Below are 21,088 nucleotides of genomic sequence, written 5' to 3'. Positions count from 1 at the left end.
GTTATAGGTAACCACAGCCCTGTTACTGAAACTGATGCAACAACACAAGAAAATAAGGGTGGGAGAGGCCTTTTAAGTCTGCGTCATCATTTAATACCTTCATCTTTGGTGCATTTTTTCATAACTCTCCATCCTTGATCTACTGAATAGTAATCCATCTCCAGTTTAAATGGTTTTAATGATCCAAATTTCAGTACCTTCCAGGGCAGAGATTTTGAGAGACTCACTACCCTCCTGGGCAAAGAAATTCTACTTATCTCAGTTTCAATAATCAGCCTTTCATCTTTAGCTATGCCCCTTGTTTGAGACTCACCTGTTAGTAAAAATATCCTGTCATTAATCCTGTCAACACCATTAGGATCTTATATTTTACAATATGATCACCCATCATTCTCCGAAACTTATTGAATACAGAACCAAGCTATTTCGCCTCTCTTGATAGGAGCTCTCTCTCATCCTAGGAACTGGCCTGGTGAATCACCTTTGCATTGCCTCTAATATTACTCCATCTTTTATTTGCATTGTGAACCAAAAATATGCAGTTTTCCAGGGGAGATATCACTAATATCCTGTAGAATGCAACAAATTAGAGGAAGAGTTTTTTACTCAGAGAGTGGTTGGTGCGTGGAATGCACTGCCTGAGTCAGTGGTGGAGGCAGATACACTCATGAAGTTTAAGAGACTGCTAGACAGATATATGGAGGAATTTAAGGTGGTGGTGGGGTTATATGGGAGGCAGGGTTTGAGGATCGGCACAACTTTGTGGGCCGAAGGGCCTGTAATTTGCTGTACTGTTCTATGTTCTATAAATTCACCAACCCCCCCCCCCATTTTTAATATCCAACACCTTTGCAACGAAGGCCAAAATGCTGTTTGTTTGCCTTCCTAACTACCCGTTGAACTTGCTTGACAGCTTGTGATGAATTCACTGGATCGCACGATCCCTCTCCATTCTATCTCTCTTCATTTAGATGATCTGCCTTTTGATTTCCTTTAGCTATGTTCATGGCCTCATACTTCCCTACATTCTATTCCATTTGCCAGTCTTTTGTCCACTGAGTCTGCTGTTTCTTTAGATATTCATTCAACAATATAAAAGAGGCATTTATTCTGAGTACATGGATAAAATAAAATTAACGGGATATTTATCTGTTGAAGAAACACTATAGGTGTTTACCCATATACATCTCTCTCATATTGTATAAACACATTTCCTGGACAATGGTGTGCTGTGTACAGTGGTAGAAACATGCATACTACAAAGAATAATGGGACAGAACATGTGAACCATGAGGGGGCTGAGATGACACCTTCATGATGGGAGGGAATAGACTGCAAGAGGTTGCCTCTAATTACAAGCCTTCACAATAGGGTTTTGCTTAATAGTCAAGAGTTATCTGATATTACTCCATACCTGCCAGAGTATAAATACAGAAGAAGAAAGGGGGTAAATACTAATAGTTTGTATCTATTGTTCTACATCTTAATTTTGAGTATTGTCAACATTTTTCCCCTGTATTTATCATTTATAGACGTGATGAAGCACAAGAACCAGTGGTAGTAAAAAAAGGATAACATTTTGTAATCAGACCTTAGGAAATGGGAAAAAAAAAGATTTGGAGAAGATTCATAAACTGTAACCTCATGACAAACCTCAGTGTTTCCTGGTAACAAATACAGCAAAGGATATTTAGAAGCAGGACCTCAAAGGCTACAACCTCATGACAAACCTCAGCATTTCACAGTAACAGAGCAAATGAACATGTGGCTTCAGAGGTGGTGCAAGACAGAGTGCTTTAGATTACTGAGACATTGTATAGTTTGTGGGGCTGCGGGGTCTATAAGAACTGGGTAGCTTGCACATCAGGGGGACCAGAGCCAATATCCTCTCTGGACATTTTGGTAGGGCTGTAGGGTTGCTGGAGAGGTTGGAGATGTTTAGATTTGTTTGGCAGATGTGGGTGTGAATCTTCGAGGGAATGCAGGAAAGAAAAGCAGTGAGGGAAATGAACAGAGGGAGCAATTGCAAGCAGCAAAGAGAATCAAAGTAAATAAATATGTTAAAAGGGCAAGATTAAAAGGTACTGTGTCTCAATGCATGCAGCATTCACCATAGAGCAGATATATAAATAACAGAGATAAAAGTAAATGGGTATGATCTAATTGCCAATGAGAAAATGTGCTTGTTGTGTTAACTAGAATTGGGAGCTAAATATTCAAGGTTATTTGTCATTCAGGATGTATTGGCTAAAAAGGGAAAATATATAGGTAGTCCTTTTATTAATGGAAGAAATTTGTTCAGTTGTGGCAAAGGATCTTGGTTTAGCAGATCATGGCATAAAACTAGAACTGGGATGAAGCTTAAAAAAAAAGAGACTTTAGTGGGGATTACATAGAACATACCAAATAGTGTGCAGTTTTGGGTATAAATCAAGAAACTATTAACAGGGTAATACAGTAAATATGGAGGCCTGTAATCTTCATAAAGACTGGACAAGTTAAATTAGAGGCAATAAGCTGAAAGTCAATATTCATGGAATGTAAATAAGTTGGCTTTCTACATTAGAAAATGTCTATATTAGATCTAGTCTTGTATAAGGAGAAAGGGTTCATTAATAATCTTTTTGTAAAGAGGACTTCAGGGAAGAGTAATCAGAATGTGGTAGAGTTTTACATTGAGTTTGAAATATGTTCTAGTTCAATCCAAGAATAGGGACTTTCAACACCAAACAACTTAAAACTAAGTAAACTTTGGAAGTGTGAGGGACACATAGGATTAGACAACTCCTGTATATTAAAAGATATGTGGGCAGGTTATGGACAGCACTTAAAACAATAGGAAATGATTTGCAAATAAATTTATTCCTTTAAGGCACAAAACCGACAGAAGAAATCATTCATGGATAACTGAAAAAATAAAATCAAATTAATTCAAAAGAAGAGACTAATAAAGTTGCTAGAAATAACAGTGAACTTGTGGATTGGGAACATTTTATAACTCAGCAAAGAAGTTCCAAGAAATAGCTGAAGGGAAAGTAAAATATGAGTAAACTAGTGAGAAACATGAAGAAGGGACTATAGGTAAAGTTAAAAAGCTTTTATGGGTATGTACGAAGATGTAGGAGCAGAATTAGGTATTGGGCCCATTGAGCCTGCTCCAGCATTCGATTGTGATTGCTTTATTTTCCCTCTCAAAACTATTCACCTGTCTTCTCCCCATAACTTTGTCACACTTACTAATTAGGTACCTATCAATACCCACTTTCAATATAGGTAATGACTTGATAACCACAGTTGCCCATAGCAATGAATTCCACAGATTCACCAACAGATTCATCTGGCTAAAGAAAATTCCTCCTATTTTGAGACTGTGCCTTCCTGTCCTAGATCCTCCCATGATTGGAAACATTTTCTGTATGTTGTATCATCTAGGACTTTCAATATTTGTTAGCTTTCAATGAGATAATTCTCCAACGAGTACAGGTCCAGAGCCATCAAATGCTTAATCCTCTTGTACTGGGATTATTCTCATAAACCCATCAGGACACTCTCCAATGCCAGCATATCCTTTCTTCGATAAGGAGTCAACAATTGCTCACAATCTTTAAATGCAGTCCAACCAATGCCTTATAAAGTCTCAGTATTACATCCTTGCTCTTATATTCTAGTTCTCTTGAAATGACTGCTAACATTGCATTTGCATTCCTTATCATCGTCTCAACCTGTGAGTTAACTTTTAGAGAATCCTGCACTAGGAACTTCAAGTTCCTTTGAAATGCTGATTTCTGAATTTTCTACTCATTTAGAAAATAGTCTATGCCTTTATTCCTTCTACTAAAGTGTATGGTCATTCACATCCCTAAAGTGTGTTCCATCTGCTGCTTTTCTGCTAATTCTTCCAATCTGTCTAAGTCCTTCTGCAAACTATTTCCTCAATACTACTTGCCTCTCCTGCAAACTTGGCCACAAAACCATCTACTCCATCACCAGGATCATTAACATGTCACGTGAGAAGTAAAAGACCCAACACCAACCCTGCAGAGCACCAGTAGGCACCAGCAGCCAACCAGAAAAGGCTCCCTTTATTTGCACTCTTTGCCTTCATCCAGTCAGCTAAACTCCTGTTTACAATAGCATCTTTCCCATAAAACCATGGGCTATTATCTACTTTAACAGTCTCAGGTGCAGCGCCGTGTCAAAGGTCATCTGAAATTCCAAGTAAACAGCATCAACTGTCTCTCCTTTGTCCATCCTGCCTGTTACTTCCTCAAAGAATTCGACAGATTTGTTTGGGCGAGATTTCCCCTTAAAAAAACTGTGCAGACTTCGGCATATTTTATCATGTGCGTACAAGTACCCCGATACCTCCTCCTTAATAATGGACTCTAATATGTTGCCAATCACTAGTGGACCTTGAAAGATTACTACTAATGCCTCCCCAATAATCTGTCCAGCTACCTCTTTCAGAACCCTGGGTCCAGGCAACTTCTCTACTTTCAGAGATTTCAGCTTCCCAAGCACCTTCTCCTCAGTAATAGTGGCTATACTCACATCTGCCTCCTGACACTCGGATTTCTGGCATGCTGCTGGTATCTTCAACAGTGAAGACTGACATAAAATACTGATTCAGTTCATTTGCAATTTCTTTGTTCCCCATTACTACCTCTGGAGTATCATTTTCCAGTTGTCTGATGTCTACTCTTGCATTTCTTTTACTCTTTAAAAAATAAACTTTTGGTATCCTCGTTTATATTATTGGCTAGCTTACATTGATTAGAGCATTAGAAATTTTTTACAAGAACAGACCATTCGGCCCAACAAAGCTTGCTAAACTCCTGTTCACATATTGTGTTGAAATAACTATCAAGTTTAGATTTGAAAGTCTCTAAGGTACTATTCTCAACTACACAACTAGGTAGTTTGTTCCATGTGTCCACAACTTACAGTATAAAGAAATGCTTCCTGATGTTAGTCTGAAATCTCCCCTTAACCAGTCTCCACCTATGGCCCCATGTCCTTGATGTTGGATTAATTTTGAAGCAGCAGCTGGCATCCACTTTACTTACACTCTGAATGATTTTAAACACTGCTATCATGTCTCCTCTCATTTTATGTCTACTAAGGCTAAAAAGATTTGATTCTTTCTATCTTTCTTTATAGCTTATACCCTGCAGACCTGGAATGAGTCTAGTCACCCTTCTCTGGACTCTCCCTAGTACCTTCACATCCCTCACACAAAATGGAGACCAAAATTGTACACAATTTTCAAGGTGTGGCCTTACAAGTGCATTATACAGCTTAAGGAGAACGTTTCTTGTCTTGAACTCAACTGAATACCTTATATAGCCCAACATTCTATTAGCTTTCTTAATTGCTTCTGTGCATTGTCTAGATTTTGGTAATGATGGGTCTACCAGGACGCACAAATCCTTCTCATTGAGTACACTTTCTAACTCAAGACCCCTCATTTTATATTTGTATCAAGTATTTCTATTTCCTATATGTAATTTTTTTACGTTACTTACATTAAATTTCACCGGCCATTTATCTACCCACATCTGGATTCTGCTGCCGGAACGTTATCAGCCCATCCCCTAATTTTGTCATTGGCAAACTTTACTAGTTATTTGTTACCTGCTTTTCCAAATCAGTAACATAAATTAAGAACAGCAGTGGCTTCAAAACTAATCCCTGCGGTACCCCACTTCAAGGTGTGAAAATGAACCTCTCACCATAACTCGCTGTCTTCAACTTTTGAGCCAATTCTGCACTTATTTACACACCTTACTCTGAATCCCTACTAATTTGACTATTAACCTCTTGTGGGGTACATTGTCAAAAGCCTTCTGAAGATCCAAGTAAATTATGCTGGCTTTCTCTAACATGCCTGTTCTTATCAGCTGCTTTTCCATCTCAAACTTTATTATTGTTTCCATTATCTTGTCTGCAACACACATTAAGCTTATTGGTCTATAGTTACAGGGTCATTGCAGTCACCCTTCTTATGTACTGGGACAACGTTAGCCCATTTCCAGTCCTTAGGGATTTCACCAGTCTTCACTGACTTTTGAATGCGGCTGGAAAGCAAGGATCCGACCAGTGGAAGTAGGCTGCAGAGGATTTGTAGCCACATCAACCTCAAGGCTACTCTGGGAGTTGGGAGTGCGAGGGAAACACACTGACAAGCAGTCAAAGACCTCTCCAGAGCTGCTGAAAAAGGGTAGTCAGTGGCTCTGGATGAAGAGAAAGGATTCTATCTAGGAACCCAAGTGAGTGAAAGGCATCTAGGGGGTGAGCCCGGGATGCCGGGATTCATTGCTGAACCCTCCGGAGGTGTTGTGGGCCTATCAGTGAAACACTGAGGAAAGAGGGCGCCCACTTGTTAACCCAGAAGATGCCACCACTCACTGGGCCACCCCACAGAGTCTAGGCAGCATGTCTCAGGAGTGCAAATAAGGGATATTAACATCTAGTCCTACATAACACACCTGAAAAACACATGTTTGGTTGTTGTATATATAATCACAGAGCTCTCCAAGTACCCTCGGATATATGCTGTCTGGCCCTGGAGATTTATTTACTTGTAGTTTTTCCAGCTAAAGCAGGACCTCATTTTCTAAGATCTATAAGTAACCTAAAACAATATTATTTTTCTCTATACTTACTGGCATGTCGCTAACATCTTCACAGGTGAACACTTCAGCAAAATATGAGTTAAGAGTATCTGCTATGTCCTTCTCTGCATAATTAAACACCCCACTATTATTCCTAATACACTGAACTTCCTGCTTGACTTTTCCTTTCCTACTAAAGTATTGAAAAAACTGTCTTGGGGTCAATCTTAGCATTATCAGCAATATCCTTCTTAAACTGCCCTTTGCCAATCCAAATTTCCCTCCTAACTCTTTTTTTCTGTGCTCCTTATATAGCTGTCTTTTCTTCAATAATTTTTATGTATGTCTTTATTTATCCATATAGTTGATTTATTGTTTTATTGCTTCTCTCAACCATAGGTATGAACGTTTCGTGCACTGCATGTATTACCTCTTTATATCGACCTCAGCTGACTCAATGTCAAGCAGTTCCTTCCAGCTTACCCTCTGAAATCTTGGCTGCATCTGCACAAACTTTGCCTTTCTGAAATTCAATTTAATGGCTTTGGTTTTTACTGATATTCTCTACCAAAAAACTTCGAGACTATAAATGTTATGATCACTTGTTCCCAAAGGCTCAACAACTTCTGTACTCAAAATTCTATCCCAGTTGTTACGGAATATTAAAGCTAGACAGGCCACCCCTCTTGCTGGTGCATTAACATACTGGGTCAAAAAACAATCATTCAATAACTCAATGAATTCAGTTTCCTGGAATCCATTAACCTCTGGGTTCTCCCATTCAATATTTGGGAAATTAAAGTTACCCGTAACTATAACATCACCCTCAGAACTAATATTCTGATAGGCTTGTTTATTAAAATCACTATCAGATGTTATTCCTTTCCTTATAGCTTTCAATTCTCACCCAGATATCCTCAATAAGTCTTGATTTATCTCTTATCATAAGCAGCCTCACATTTAAAACCTGTCTTATGTATATGATTCCTCCTCCACCTTTATGATCTTGCCTACATCTTTCCTCAGTAAAGTATATCCTTTAACATTATATTTATCACCATCCTTTGAGATCAGCCAGGTTTCTGTTATGGCTATTATCTCATATCTGTATGCTCTTGCATATAATTCCAGCTCATTTATTTTATTCTTAATACTTCTTGCATTTATACAGGCCGACCTTAGTCTATTACTGATGTTTTTCATCCTATTCCAACCCATTTATATATTTTTGAAGCCTACAATTGGTTTATATCCTAATATGTTATTCTCCACTAAGGTGTTTAAACAGTTGAGCCTGGACTCTTCCAAGTTCCCTGACCCCAATCCCTTTCCCTAGTTTACACAGTCCTTAACTAACTGAAGCATATGCCTGCCCAGCACATTGGTGCCCCTCCGGTTCAAATGGAACCTGTCCCAGTGGTACAGATTCCACCTGCCCCAAAAGGAGCCTCAATGTCCCATAAACTATGCCCCTCTAAGCTACACCATGATTTGAGCCACATGTTAAATCTTCTAATCTCCTTCATCTCACCTGGACTGGCACGTGGCATGGCAGAATTTGTGAGAAGACCACCTTGTCATATTTCATCTTTTTTCCCCTTTGGGCTTTTTTAGTTGCCTTCTATGCTGTTGGCTTTAAAAATCTTCAAATCTTCTAGCTTCCCCCTGATTGTTGCAATACTATATGCCCTCTCTTTAGCTTTTATGATGTCCTTAACTGTCCTTGTCAGCCACAGTTGCCTCATCCTTTCTTTAGGATGCTTCTTCTTCATTATTATCAACCAATCCTGTGTCTTCCAAATTACTCTCAGGAACTCCGGCCTTTGCTGCTCCACCATCATCCCTGCCAGTTACCCTTCCAAACTCCTTTGCCCAGATTCTCTCTCATGCCTCTGTAGTTACCTTTACTCAACAGTAATGCTGATAGATCTGATTTTAGCTCCTCCCACTCAAAATGCAGGGTGAATTCTATCATTTATGACCACTGCCTCCCAAGAGTTACCTTACCTTAAACTCCCTAATCAAATCTGGTTCATTAATCAACATGCAATCCAGAATTTCCTTTTCCCTCGTGATCCTGGCCAAAAGCTATCTCGTAGACATTCTATAAATTCCTGTTCTTGGTATTCATAGTCATACTTTATTGATCCCGGGGGAAATTGGTTTTCGTTACAGTTGCACCATAAATAATTAAATAGTAATAAAACCATAAATAGTTAAATAGTAATATGTAAATTATGCCAGAAAATAAGTCCAGGACCAGCCTATTGGTTCAGGGTGTCTGACCCTCCAAGGGAAGAGTTGTAAAGTTTGATGGCCACAGGCAGGAATGACTTCCTATGACGTTCTGTGTTGCATCTCGGTGGAATGAGTCTCTGGCTGAATGTACTCCTGTGCCCACGCAGTACATTATATAGTGGATGGGAGACATTGTCCAAGATGGCATGCAACTTGGACAGCATCCTCTTTTCAGACACCACAGTCAGAGAGTCCAGTTCTGTCCCCACAACATCACTGGCCTTACGAATGAGTTTGTTGATTCTGTTGGTGTCTGCTACTCTCAGCCTGCTGCCCCAGCACACAACAGCAAACATGATAGCACTGGCCACCACAGACTCGTAGAACATCCGCAGCATCGTCCGGCAGATGTTAAAGGACCCCAGTCTCCTCAAGAAATACAGACGGCTCTGACCCTTCTCGTAGACAGCCTCAGTGTTCTTTGACCAGTCCAGTTTATTGTCAGTTCATATCCCCAGGTATTTGTAATCCTCCACCATGTCCACACTGACCCCCTGGATGGAAACAGGGGTCATCGGTACCTTAGCTCTCCTCAGGTCTACCACCAGCTCCTTAGTCTGCAACGTGACTTTCCCAATCAACCTGTATAGTGAAATTTCCTATGACTATCATAAAAAGATGCTGAAGAAGATGGCACCAGCAAACAACACAACCAAAGACGACGTCCTTCAGACAGTTCATGAAACTACTTCTTTGCTTTTTTAAAAAAAATGATTGTTTTATTGTTGGAACCTATGATGGTGTGTTTTCGGGCTGACTGTGCGATCTGGTACTTCGCTGCCTCCGAGGGAGTTCAGTGAGATTTCGAGCAGGGTGTGTGGCCTGGAGGCAAGAAGCCTGAAGAACCCATGATTGACTCCATTTCTCGCCGATCTCACTGATTAACGTGTTGAGCAAGATTGAAATCAACGCGGATGAGAGCAGAAGGCGAGCCAATGTTCAGTGCTGCCTGCCTACGTTTGACTGGTCTCTCTCTCTCTCCCTCTCACTTGTTGCTGCTGGAGGAAGGTGCCTGCATTTGACTGGTCTCTCTCTCCCTCTTGCTCAATGATGCCGGAGGATGGTGCAGGAGTCTTGGGTCTTGGGCAAAGTTTAATTGTTGCGTTTTGTCGATTGGACTCTTTAGTTCATGTTATGATGTATTTCTGGTTACTCCTTTTTTTATTGCTATTTTGTGTGGTCTTGAATTGGGAGATTGGCACTGTGGTCTGCAGTTAATGAAGAACACAGTGCTGAATTGAACTGAACTGAACTAAACTCCTAGACTGTTTCAATGACTCTGTGGTTTGATGTTTTGTATTGTGTTTCTCACTCATTTTTTTGCCATTTGCAAGATACTTTCTTTTATTGCACGTTCGGTGTTCAATGTTTTCTTTGAACAGGTTTCATGCTGTTTCTTCATTTCATGGCTGTCTGTGGGAAGACAAATCTCAGGGTGTATCCTGCATACATACATACTTTGATAGTACTTTGAATCTTTGAATGTTGCCTTTTTCACATGCCTTTTCTTTCTTTTTCAATCTTTTTATTAATTTCATAGAATGAAAACATAACGAGCAAAAATACAAGTAGTAGGAGATACATTGTTACATTTAAAATGAGTAATTGTAAAACCAAATAGTAAAAGTTAACAAAGCTCCCAATTGTGCAGAATAATAAAGAATAATACAAAGCAAAAAAAAACTGAAGAAAAATCATGAAAAAGAAAAGAAAAAGAAAAAAAAACAAACCCCACCCCCAAAAAAACTAAACTAAACAGAATTAGTCAACTAAACTAAAATACTTGGGCAATACTACCAACTTGAAAATGGGAAAAAAGAAAACCATAGTGTCGACGACTTCATTCCTCTCAACCAACAGTACAGAGAAATAAAACAAGTTTGGAAATGGTCAAATTACATCAAATGAAAATGCTGAATGAATGGCCTCCAAGTTTTTTCAAATCTAATGGAAGGGTAATAAACTGCACTTCTAATTTTTTCCAATTTCAAACATACCATAGTTTGTGAAAACCAATGAAATACTGTAGGAGGGTTAATCTCTTTCCAATTCAGCAAAATTGATCTTCTAGCCATTAGAGTAAGAAATGCAATCATCCTACGTGCTGAAGAGGTTAGATAATTTGAATCTATCATTGGTAATCCAAAGATAGCAGTAATTGGATGAGGTTGTAAGTCTATATTCAAAACCATTGAAATCATGTCAAAAATATCTTTCCAGCATTTTTCCAACAAAGGACATGACCAAAACATGTGAGTTAAAGAAGCTATCTCAGAATGACATCTATCACATATAGGATTTATATAAGAATAATAACGAGATAGTTTATCTTTAGACATATGAGCCCTGTGTACTACTTTAAACTGTATCAACACAGGTTTAGCACATATAGAGGATTTTTTCCCATTTCTCCCTCGGTATAATAATGTTAAGTTCACTTTCCCAGTCAGCTTTAATTTTATTGGAAACATCAGGACATAAATTCATAATTATATTATATATAATTACTACAACACTTTTCTGAGAGAGATTTAAATCTAAATTTTTTTCCAAAGTGTCCATTGGATATGGGTGTGGAAAATTATGAGAAACAGTAATTAAAAAGTTTCTAATCTGTAGGTATCTAAAAAAGTGAGATCTGGGTAAGTTATATTTATTAGAAAGTTGATCAAAAGACATGAAACAATTATCCAAAAATAGATCATGAAAACGTATTATACCTTTGGTTTTCCAAAGTAAGCTTGATCCATAGTGAAAGGTTGAAAAAGGAAATTAGATATAATAGGACTTGCTAAAATAAATTGATTAAACCCAAAAAATCTTCGAAATTGAAACCATATACGTAAAGTATGCTTAACTATTGGATTATTTATTTGTTTATACAATTTGGAAGAAGTAAAAGGAAGCGAAGTTCCTAAAACCGAACCCAAGGAAAACCCTTGTAATGAATTACATTCAAGATTTACCCACTGTGGATTTAAAGATACATCCAAATCTCATAACCAAAATTTTAAATATCGAATATTAATTGTCCAATAATAGAATCTGAAATTTGGGAGGGCAAGCCCCCCCTCCGTTTTAGGTTTCTGTAAATACCTTTTACCTAACCTAGGGTTTTTATTCTGCCATATATATGAGGAAATTTTTGAGTCTACATTATCGAAAAAAGATTTTCACATTGTAATTTTTAACCCACATCCTGGCTACTGTTCAGAATCCTGTATATAACTCCCTTCAGATTTTTATTTTAATCCTTGCAATTTCTGAACTCTGCTTACAAGGATTCTAAATTTTTGATGCTATGTCCCTTCTTTCTCAGGATTTGATTTCATTTTTATTTACAAACAGAGCCACCCCACCTCCTGTGCCTACCTGCCTGTCATTTCAATACAAGGTTAATCTCCCTGCTATGATCTTCTTTCAACCATGACTCTGTGATGCTCACAACATCAGACCTGTCAACTTCCACTGTGCTACAAGATCCTTTACCCTATTTCATAAGCCGCATGAAGTAAAACCCATTAAATCCTGTGCTCACCACTCTTCTTTTCAATTTTACCTCAATGTTGGCTGAAGTTAAGTTCTTATCCCTTCCTAAATGTTGTCATTTTCTTTATTCTTGAGACTTCCATAACCTCTCCTGCTCTCTCCTTCTCTTTATTTCATCCTTTCTTTCCCAAGCTGCTAAACCCATCCCTTACTATTTAGTTTAAAGCCCTATCCACAGCCCTAGTTATGTGATTTGCCAGGACCCTGGTGCCTGCATGGTTCAGGTGGAGATCCATCCTATCAAAACAGCTCCCTCCCCCCCCCCCCCCCGCCAATATAGGTGCCGATGACACACAAACCAAAACCCTCTTTTCCCACACCAATCTTTGAGCCATGCATTTAATTCTGATCTTATTAACCCTGTGCCAGTGTGCATGTGGCTCAGGTAACATCCCAGAGATTATTATCTTTCTGTTTCTGCATTTTAATTTACTACCTAATTGCTCAAATTCTCCTCAGCATAACCCCTTTCCTCGTTCTTCCAACATCATTGGTACTCACAATGACCAAGACAACTGGATCTTCTCCCCCTTACATCAAATTTCTCTGCGAGCCAAGTGAGATGTCCCGAACACAAGCACCTGGGAGACAACAACTGTCTTTGGACTTTTGATCCTTGCAACAGAGAATTGCATCTATTCCATAACAACACTATCCACAATCTCTCCCCCTAATAAGGAAGAAAAGCAAGAATAAATGTGTCTTTTAAAGACAGTGCTGGGGAGTTTATATGAATGAATAAGGAAATACCAGAGAAATAAATAAATTCTTTATATCTACTGCCACAACAGGTGACACAAAAGAACAGCCATAAATACTGTAAAATCAAAGTTTATGAAGGATGACTCAGGATTAGCATTAAAAGTAAGTAATAGAGAAGTTGGTGTGATTAAAAGCTAACAGGTCTCAAGGAATCAATGAACTACATATCAGAATGCTGAAAGAAGTGTTCAACAGATGCTTTGGTTATCAGCTTTCAAAATTTTACACAGCTGGAATTGTCCTTGCAGAATAGAGGGCAACAAAGGGGTCTCCACTATCTGACCAAAAAAGGAAGGGGAAAGCAGTGGGTGTGCCATGGTAGCATCATGATTAGTGCAACACTATTACAGCTCGGATGTAGGAGTTTGGAGTTCAGTTCCAGTGTCCTCTGTATGCAAGTTTGTATGTTCCTTCTTGTGTGCCTGTGGGTTTACCCCAGGTGCCCAGGTTTCCTCCCACAGTCAAAAAATATACTGATTAGTAGGTTAACTGGTCATCGTAAATTGCCCCGTGACTAGGCTAGGGGTAAATCTATGAGTTGCTGGGAATCCGTAAAGAAGCTGTAATAACAGAAGATCTGGAAAGGAATGATGGGAGTAGCAGAATTAGCATAGATTTAGAATCAGAATCAGAATTAACATCTGGTTTGCTATCACTAACATACATTGCAAAATCTGTTGTTTTGTGGCAATGGTAGAGTGCAACACGTAAAATGTTACTATAATTTACACTATATAGATAAATAGTGCAAACACAGAGTAGTGAGATTGTATTCAAGAGTTCATGGACCATTTAGAAATCTGATGGCAGAGGGTAAGAAGCTGTCCTGAAAACATTGAGTTTGGGTCTTAAGGCTCCTATACCTCGTCCATGGTTGTAGAAATGAGAAGAGGGCATGTCTTAGACAGTGAGGCCCTTAATGATTAATGTCATCTTTATGAGGCTTTGGCTTTTGAAGATTATGAAAGCAAGATCATGCTTGACGAATCTTCTGGAGTTCTTTGAGGATGTGACTGGTTGAAAAGATAAAGAGGAGTTAGTAGGTATAGTACATTTTGCTTTGCATAAGATATATGTTGAAATCCTATGCAGGAGGTAGGTCACATGGAACTGTGAATAATGTACTGGTACTGTTTCAGAATTTGGTAACAGACAGAAAAAAAAGAACAAAGAATGGGAATAGACTGGTCTTTCTCATCTTATCAGAAGTCAATGCATAACTCTTGGTTATTTTCAAACACTATCAATATTTTGTCAAAGGCATCTATTATTATACAGTATATCCAAGTTTAATGATTACTCAACACTGGGTGGGATGCTGAGTAAACAGGAGGATTTAAAATGCTTCAAAGGGTTATTGGCAAATTAAATTTATATGTAAAGACAGGGCAGGGATGGAGTAAGGAAGGATGTTGACTATATACACAAACCATTGAAAGCTGATAAAAGCAAATTGTTTGCTGTGCTTTATTATAAGAAAATTTGAGTAGAGGAGTAAAGAGGATTTACTGCAATTATTGAAGATCTTGCTGAGAATGCACCTGGAGTGTGTGTACAGTTCTGCTCTCCTTACTAAAAATAAATCTCACCATGGAGGAAGTATTACAACAGTTTGCTAAGCAGATTCTAGAGATGTCAAGGAATGAATAGAAATTGTAAAGACTAGATCAGTATTCCCTAGAGGTTAAAAATATAACTTGATTTCTTTGGAAGTCACAGAACTTTCACAAGGCTCAACAAGGTGCATGCAAGGAGGATGTTTCCTGAATTATTGAATCTGGAATCCGGCAAAAGATTGTGCCTTATAGTTTATTTTCTCCAATTGAGTAAAAGATAGCTGAATGGACCTGCAGCTTAAGTTACACACATCAAAGTTGCTGGTGAACGCAGCAGGCCAGGCAGCATCTCTAGGAAGATGTACAGTCGATGTTTTGGGTCGAGACCCTTCGTCAGGACTAACTGAAGGAAGAGCTAGTAAGAGATTTGAAAGTGGGAGGGGGAGGGGGAGATCCAAAATGATAGGAGAAGACAGGAGGGGGAGGGATGGAGCCAAGAGCTGGACAGTTGATTGGCAAAAGGGATATGAAAGGATCATGGGACAGGAAGCCCAGAGAGAAGGAAAAGGGGGAGGGAGGGAAAACCCAGAGGATGGGCAAGGGGTATAGTCAGAGGGACAGAGGAAGAAAAAGGAGAGAGAGAGAAAGAATGTGTGTATATAAATAAATAACGGATGGGGTACGAGGGGGAGGTGGGGCATTAGCGGAAGTTAGAGAAGTCAATGTTCATGCCATCAGGTTGGAGGCTACCCAGACGGAATATAAGGTGTTGTTCCTCCAACCTGAGTGTGGCTTCATCTTTACAGTAGGGGAGGCTGTGGATAGACATGTCAGAATGGGAATGGGATGTGGAATTAAAATGTGTGGCCACTGGGAGATCCTGCTTTCTCTGGCAGACAGAGCATAGGTGTTCAGCAAAACGATCTCCCAGTCTGCATCGTGTTTCGCCAATATATAGACACATCGGGAGCACTGGATGCAGTATATCACCCCAGCCGACTCACAGGTGAAGTGTCGCCTCACCTGGAAGGCCTGTCTGGGGCCCTGAATGGTGGTAAAGGAGGAAGTGTAAGGTCTTCTCCTATCATTTTGGATCTCCCCCTCCCCCTCCCACTTTCAAATCTCTTACTAGCTCTTCCTTCAGTTAGTCCTGACGGAGGGTCTCAGCCCAAAACGTCGACTGTACCTCTTCCTAGAGATGCTGCCTGGCCTGCTGCGTTCACCAGCAACTTTGATGTGTGTTGCTTGAATTTCCAGCATCTGCAGAATTCCTCGTGTCTGCAGCTTAAGTTAATTGTTTTCTCCACCAAACTTTTTTACAGTTATTCATTCCATTCTAGAATTATCTGTTTTGAAACTGTAGCATTAGGCATTTTTGCTGGACTATATACTGTCTGACACACTTCAGGATATGAATTTATTCTCAAAATTTTTATGTAAAACAAAAAGCTAAATTGGTATTATTTAACAATTGTCCCAGCATTTTTATTCAACAAATGTCATACTAATCATAAGCTGATGGATTGTTAGAAAAAGCCATGAATCTTAATCAGGCAAGAAATATTATGGGGAGTGCAGGGAATATTTGTATACAAGTTACTCCTCTTTCTTCCTTTAATTAAAATCTCTCAAATACTCCTATGCTAATGTAAATGTTAGTTTGTACTATATGTTCCATCTCAATGAGATTGTTGTTATGATGTCCTCCTCCCTCTAAATTCCTTTAATAATGGATTTATTGGGTGGGTTATGTTTTTACAGGACACCATTAATCATTTTTTTATGCTAGCTGACTTCATGAAATCATCTAATAGCATGAATGATGTCAGGTATTCATTGTGGGAGGCTTTTGAACATGTCTTTGGAATGGTAATAAAATCTGATAGCCTGAATCACCATCAGAGTTTTTTCTTGAAGTACTGAAAGTTGTAAATAGTTTTCAGATCCATACGTAAATATGTAAAAATTTGACCTTCCTTCTAAGATACCCCATCAGCCCAAGTTTTACCACTATCTACAAGGAATACATTTAGGTAAATGTGACTTTAATAATTCTCAAATTTTTTGTGACTAGCAGAACAAAGCAACCCTACCTGACTAGCACCCAATGCATCCCTTAAACATTTATTCCCTTCACTCATTTAGGGCTACTCTGACAGTATCTTCCAAATCCTCAAGTTCTTCCGCCCAGAAGGGCAGGAGCAGTAGGTATTTTGGAACACTACCAAGTTCCTCATCAACCATCCAGTCTTAGAAACTTATACCATTCTGTCAGTACTGCTGGATATATAACCTGGTACACCCTCTCCAATAACGCCAGGTTATTCTTCAACTACAGATCTCTAATGGGCAGGAGCAGTGGCACAAGAAAGTAGCATCCATCATCAAGGACTCCCCACCATCCAAGCTATACTCTTTTCCATCGCTACCCATCGGGAAGGAGGTACACAAGTCCGAGGTTCCACCCCACCAGGCTCAACCATCAACCCGTCAACCATTAGGCACTTGAACCAGCATGGACAACTTCACTCACCTCATCACTGAACTGATTCCACAACCTATGGACTCATGTTCTCAATATTATTGGTGTTATTATTATTTGTTTTTCTGTATTTGCAATTTGTCATATTTTGCTTATTGGTTGCTTGTCTGTGTGTAGTTTTTCATTAATTCTGTTGTATTCCTTTGTATCTATAATGAATGCACACAAGATAGAATGCCATATACACTCTGCAATGTCGAATTGAGGAAGGTTCACTTTCTTTGGAATAATATAGACAATTGGCATTTCCATTTTAACAGCAAAAGTAGTGAAAGTCTAAATAAATCAAAGTTGTGCATCTTCTTATCGTAACTTTAATGTGATATGATTCATCACTAAAGGAGCATATTTGACCAGAACAATGTGACAATTTCATTTTCACCAGATAAGAATGATATTGCTAATCATTTGTCACTCATCATTTTTCCGTTGTGAATTTAAACTCAGCAACAATTGTTTTATATTTAGAAAGTTGAACATAGAACATTACAGGAAAAATTCCTGCAACCCATTATTTTATACCATAAGATATAGGAGCAGAATTAGGGCATTCAGCCCATTGAGTCAGGTCTGGCATTTCATCAAGATGAATCCATTTCCCTCTCAGGCTCAATCTCCTGCCTTCTCCTGGAATCCCTTCATGCCCTGATTAACCAAGTTAATAATAATAACAATTATCAATCTTTGCCTTAAATATACCTGATGACTTGACTTCTACAGCTGCCTCTGGCAATGAATTCCATAGATTCAACACTCTAGCTGAAGAAATCCCTCCTCATCTCTGTTCTAAATGGATGTCCCTCTATTCTGAGGCTGTATCCTCTGGTCTTATTCTCCCTAGTATAGACAGTGCTAAACCAACTAATGGCACTTACTTGCATTTGGTCCATATCTCTCTATTCCCTACCTATTCATGACCCTGTCCAAATACCTCAAGCAATACTATCATATCTGTTTCCAATACACCCTCTGCCAGCCAGCAACTTTCAGGCACTGAATGCCATCTGTATAAAAACATGCCTTGTAAATTTCCTTTAAACTTCCCCCTCCCACCTTAAAGATATCTTCTTTTAGTACATGTCATTTGACCCTACAAAAATAAAAGACTCAACCCTATCTATGCCTCTCGTGATTTTAAATACTTCTATCAAGTTTCTCTTCAAAAAAATCCAGAAAAAAACAATCCAGATTTGTCTATCATCTGTTTATAGCTGCTGCTAATCCATGCAACTCACTGGTGAACATTTTCTGCACTTTTTCCAAAGCCTCCACATCCTACCTGTAATGTGATGTCAAGAACTCCAGGCAATACTGAAAATGTAGCCTAACCAAAGTTTTATACAGTTGCAACATGACTTTCCTACTTCTATCCTCAAAATCTCTGACTTATATACTCAAAACCACAAGTGTTGAAGGCAAATATGCCATACACCTTCTTTGTTACCTTATGTATGGGGTTGCTACTTTCAGGGAGCCATGGACTTGCATCCAAAGATCATTCTGATCATCAGTGCTGCTCAGGATTCTGCCATTGATATATACTTTCCTTTTATATTTGGCCTCACCATGTGCAACAATTCACATTGGTCCAAATTAAACTCCATCTGCCATAGCTTTCAACCAACCAGCTCTTGAAAAAAGCCTGTACAAAACGTGTCCAAATAAAAAAAATAAAAATAAACCATAATCACTAACTCAGTTTAGCAAAATTATAACCACTTCGCACGAAAATGGACTTTGTTTTTTTCTGTTTTTATTGTGAACTTGTAAAAATAGTCTCTAATTTATGTTTTCCTTGTGAATATTTACCAAATGCTATATGCGTGTGATGCTGCTGTAAGTTTTTCATTACACTTGTGCTTACAGTTACTTGTGCATGTGACAATGCCTCAACTTTTTTGACTTCCACTTTCACCAATTTCTAATTATATAGCCTGATGAATCCTTTGACTACTTTCCTCATTCTGCACAATTCTGCCAATTTTCTTATCATTTGCAAACTTACTAATCAGCACACTGATATTTTTGTCCAAGTTATATATAATCACAAACTACAGTGGTCACAGACCTCCATTCAGAATAACACCCTTCCCCTCTACTCTCTGTCTTCTGATGAAGCCAATTTTGAATCCAATATGCTAAGTTACCATGGAACCTATGTGGCTTAATCTTATGGATCAGCCTATCATAAGGGGCATTGTCAAAAGCTTTATAAAAGTCTATATGTACTCTACAACATCCACAGTCTTAATCTCAGCCATCTTTGTCATCTCCTTAAATGGAACTCAACCATGTTTGCAAGACAAACTCCCTCTCCCCAGTAAGTTTATTATTTGCCAGATATGGGTAGATCCTAAAAGTCTAATTCAGTAATTTCCCTACCGCTGATGTAAGGCTTGCCACCCTATAATCTCCTAGTTAAACTGATGTAAGGCTCACAAGTATATAATTTATTGGTTATCTAAATTTGTGTAATTTTAGGCCATTACTTTTGGCAATGAAAGCTTATTTTAATCCCGTGTATCTGGTTCGGAGTAAAGGGACCGTGCCCCTCTACAACCTGATGTAGATCCTAAAAAAGGTACTCAATGGTATTTCCTCTTCCCTTATATACCTTTACAGTAGGCTAGGATTGAATTACCACCCATTGTGTTTAAGCACTATTTGGGGATTAAATAAATGATAATAAAATAAAAATCCTCATTCTGTGGTGATGTACCTTTAGTTGAGGTGGTAGATTAACGTAACTTTAACGCAGCTAATGCCTACAAGGAGAAAAAGTGTATCTCACCAATGTCATTACATTTCTATAGTGGCAATATTATTATTAGTATATCATTTGATTAGCATTGCTACAGCTCCAATATACTTGAGCCTGTATTCTTTGGAATTTATAAAAATGAGGGGTGACCTAATTAAAACCTATTGAATGCTAAAAGACCTTGACAGAGTGAATGTGGAAGGGATTTATTCAAAGTAGAGAGGCGTCCCTTTAGAACGGAGATGAGGAGGAATTTCTTTGGCCAGAGAGTGGTGAATCTGTGGAATTCATTGCCACAGGCAGTTGTGGAGACCAGGTATTTATGCATATTTAGGGCAGAGATTGCTAGATTCTTGATTGGTCAGGGCGTGAAGGGATACGGGCGGGGGGGTGGTTGGTGGGGAAGGTAGGAGATTGCGGCTGAGAGGAAAAATGGATCAGTCATGATGAAATGACGGAGCAGACTCAATGGGCCAATTGGCCTCATTCTGCTCCTATACCTTATGGTCTTATATACTGAAAGCCAAATATAACATTAGTGCACTGTGACTATGGTAGTCATATTCTGTTTCTATTATCTTTTAGAGCCTTCGTTATTTTTACATAGTGAATATGAGAAAGGTTAATGGAACACTTCATACTGTTTTCTAAACAGGTGCCACGCGATCTCTCACTCCCAGAGAAAGTAAGTTGGGAATTGTTACAACCTCGGCCCTCAGGAAGTGACACTAAGGGCTAAGGCTACGGCAGGAATTACAGGCAAAATATATTTAGTAAACTAAAGTTAGGGTAAAGGGAAAAAGGGTGGAGTGGTGTGGTAGTGCTGGCTGCAGAGTGGAGGGAGAGAGTGGGGTGGGGTCCTGACGAAGGGTCTCGGCCTGAAACATCGACTGTACCTCTTCCTAGAGATGCTGCCTGGCCTGCTGCGTTCACCAGCAACTTTGATGAGTGTTGCTTGAATTTCCAGCATCTGCAGAATTCCTGTTGTTTGGGGTGGGAGTGGCCT

At 38.9% G+C, this 21,088-nt stretch overlaps 1 protein-coding gene across 3 annotated transcripts in view; it reads right to left on the bottom strand.

The window, feature by feature from the left end:
- eps8l2 (EPS8 signaling adaptor L2) overlaps positions 1-21,088 on the bottom strand; it is a 203,880-nt gene that overhangs the window by 116,901 nt on the left and 65,891 nt on the right. The window lies entirely within an intron of this gene.

The sequence above is a fragment of the Mobula birostris genome, chromosome 11 (assembly GCF_030028105.1).
Source record: "Mobula birostris isolate sMobBir1 chromosome 11, sMobBir1.hap1, whole genome shotgun sequence".
Classification (NCBI taxonomy): Eukaryota; Metazoa; Chordata; class Chondrichthyes; order Myliobatiformes; family Myliobatidae; genus Mobula; species Mobula birostris.
Note: the sequence above shows the minus strand (reverse complement) of the source record. Positions and strands in the feature narration are given on the sequence as shown.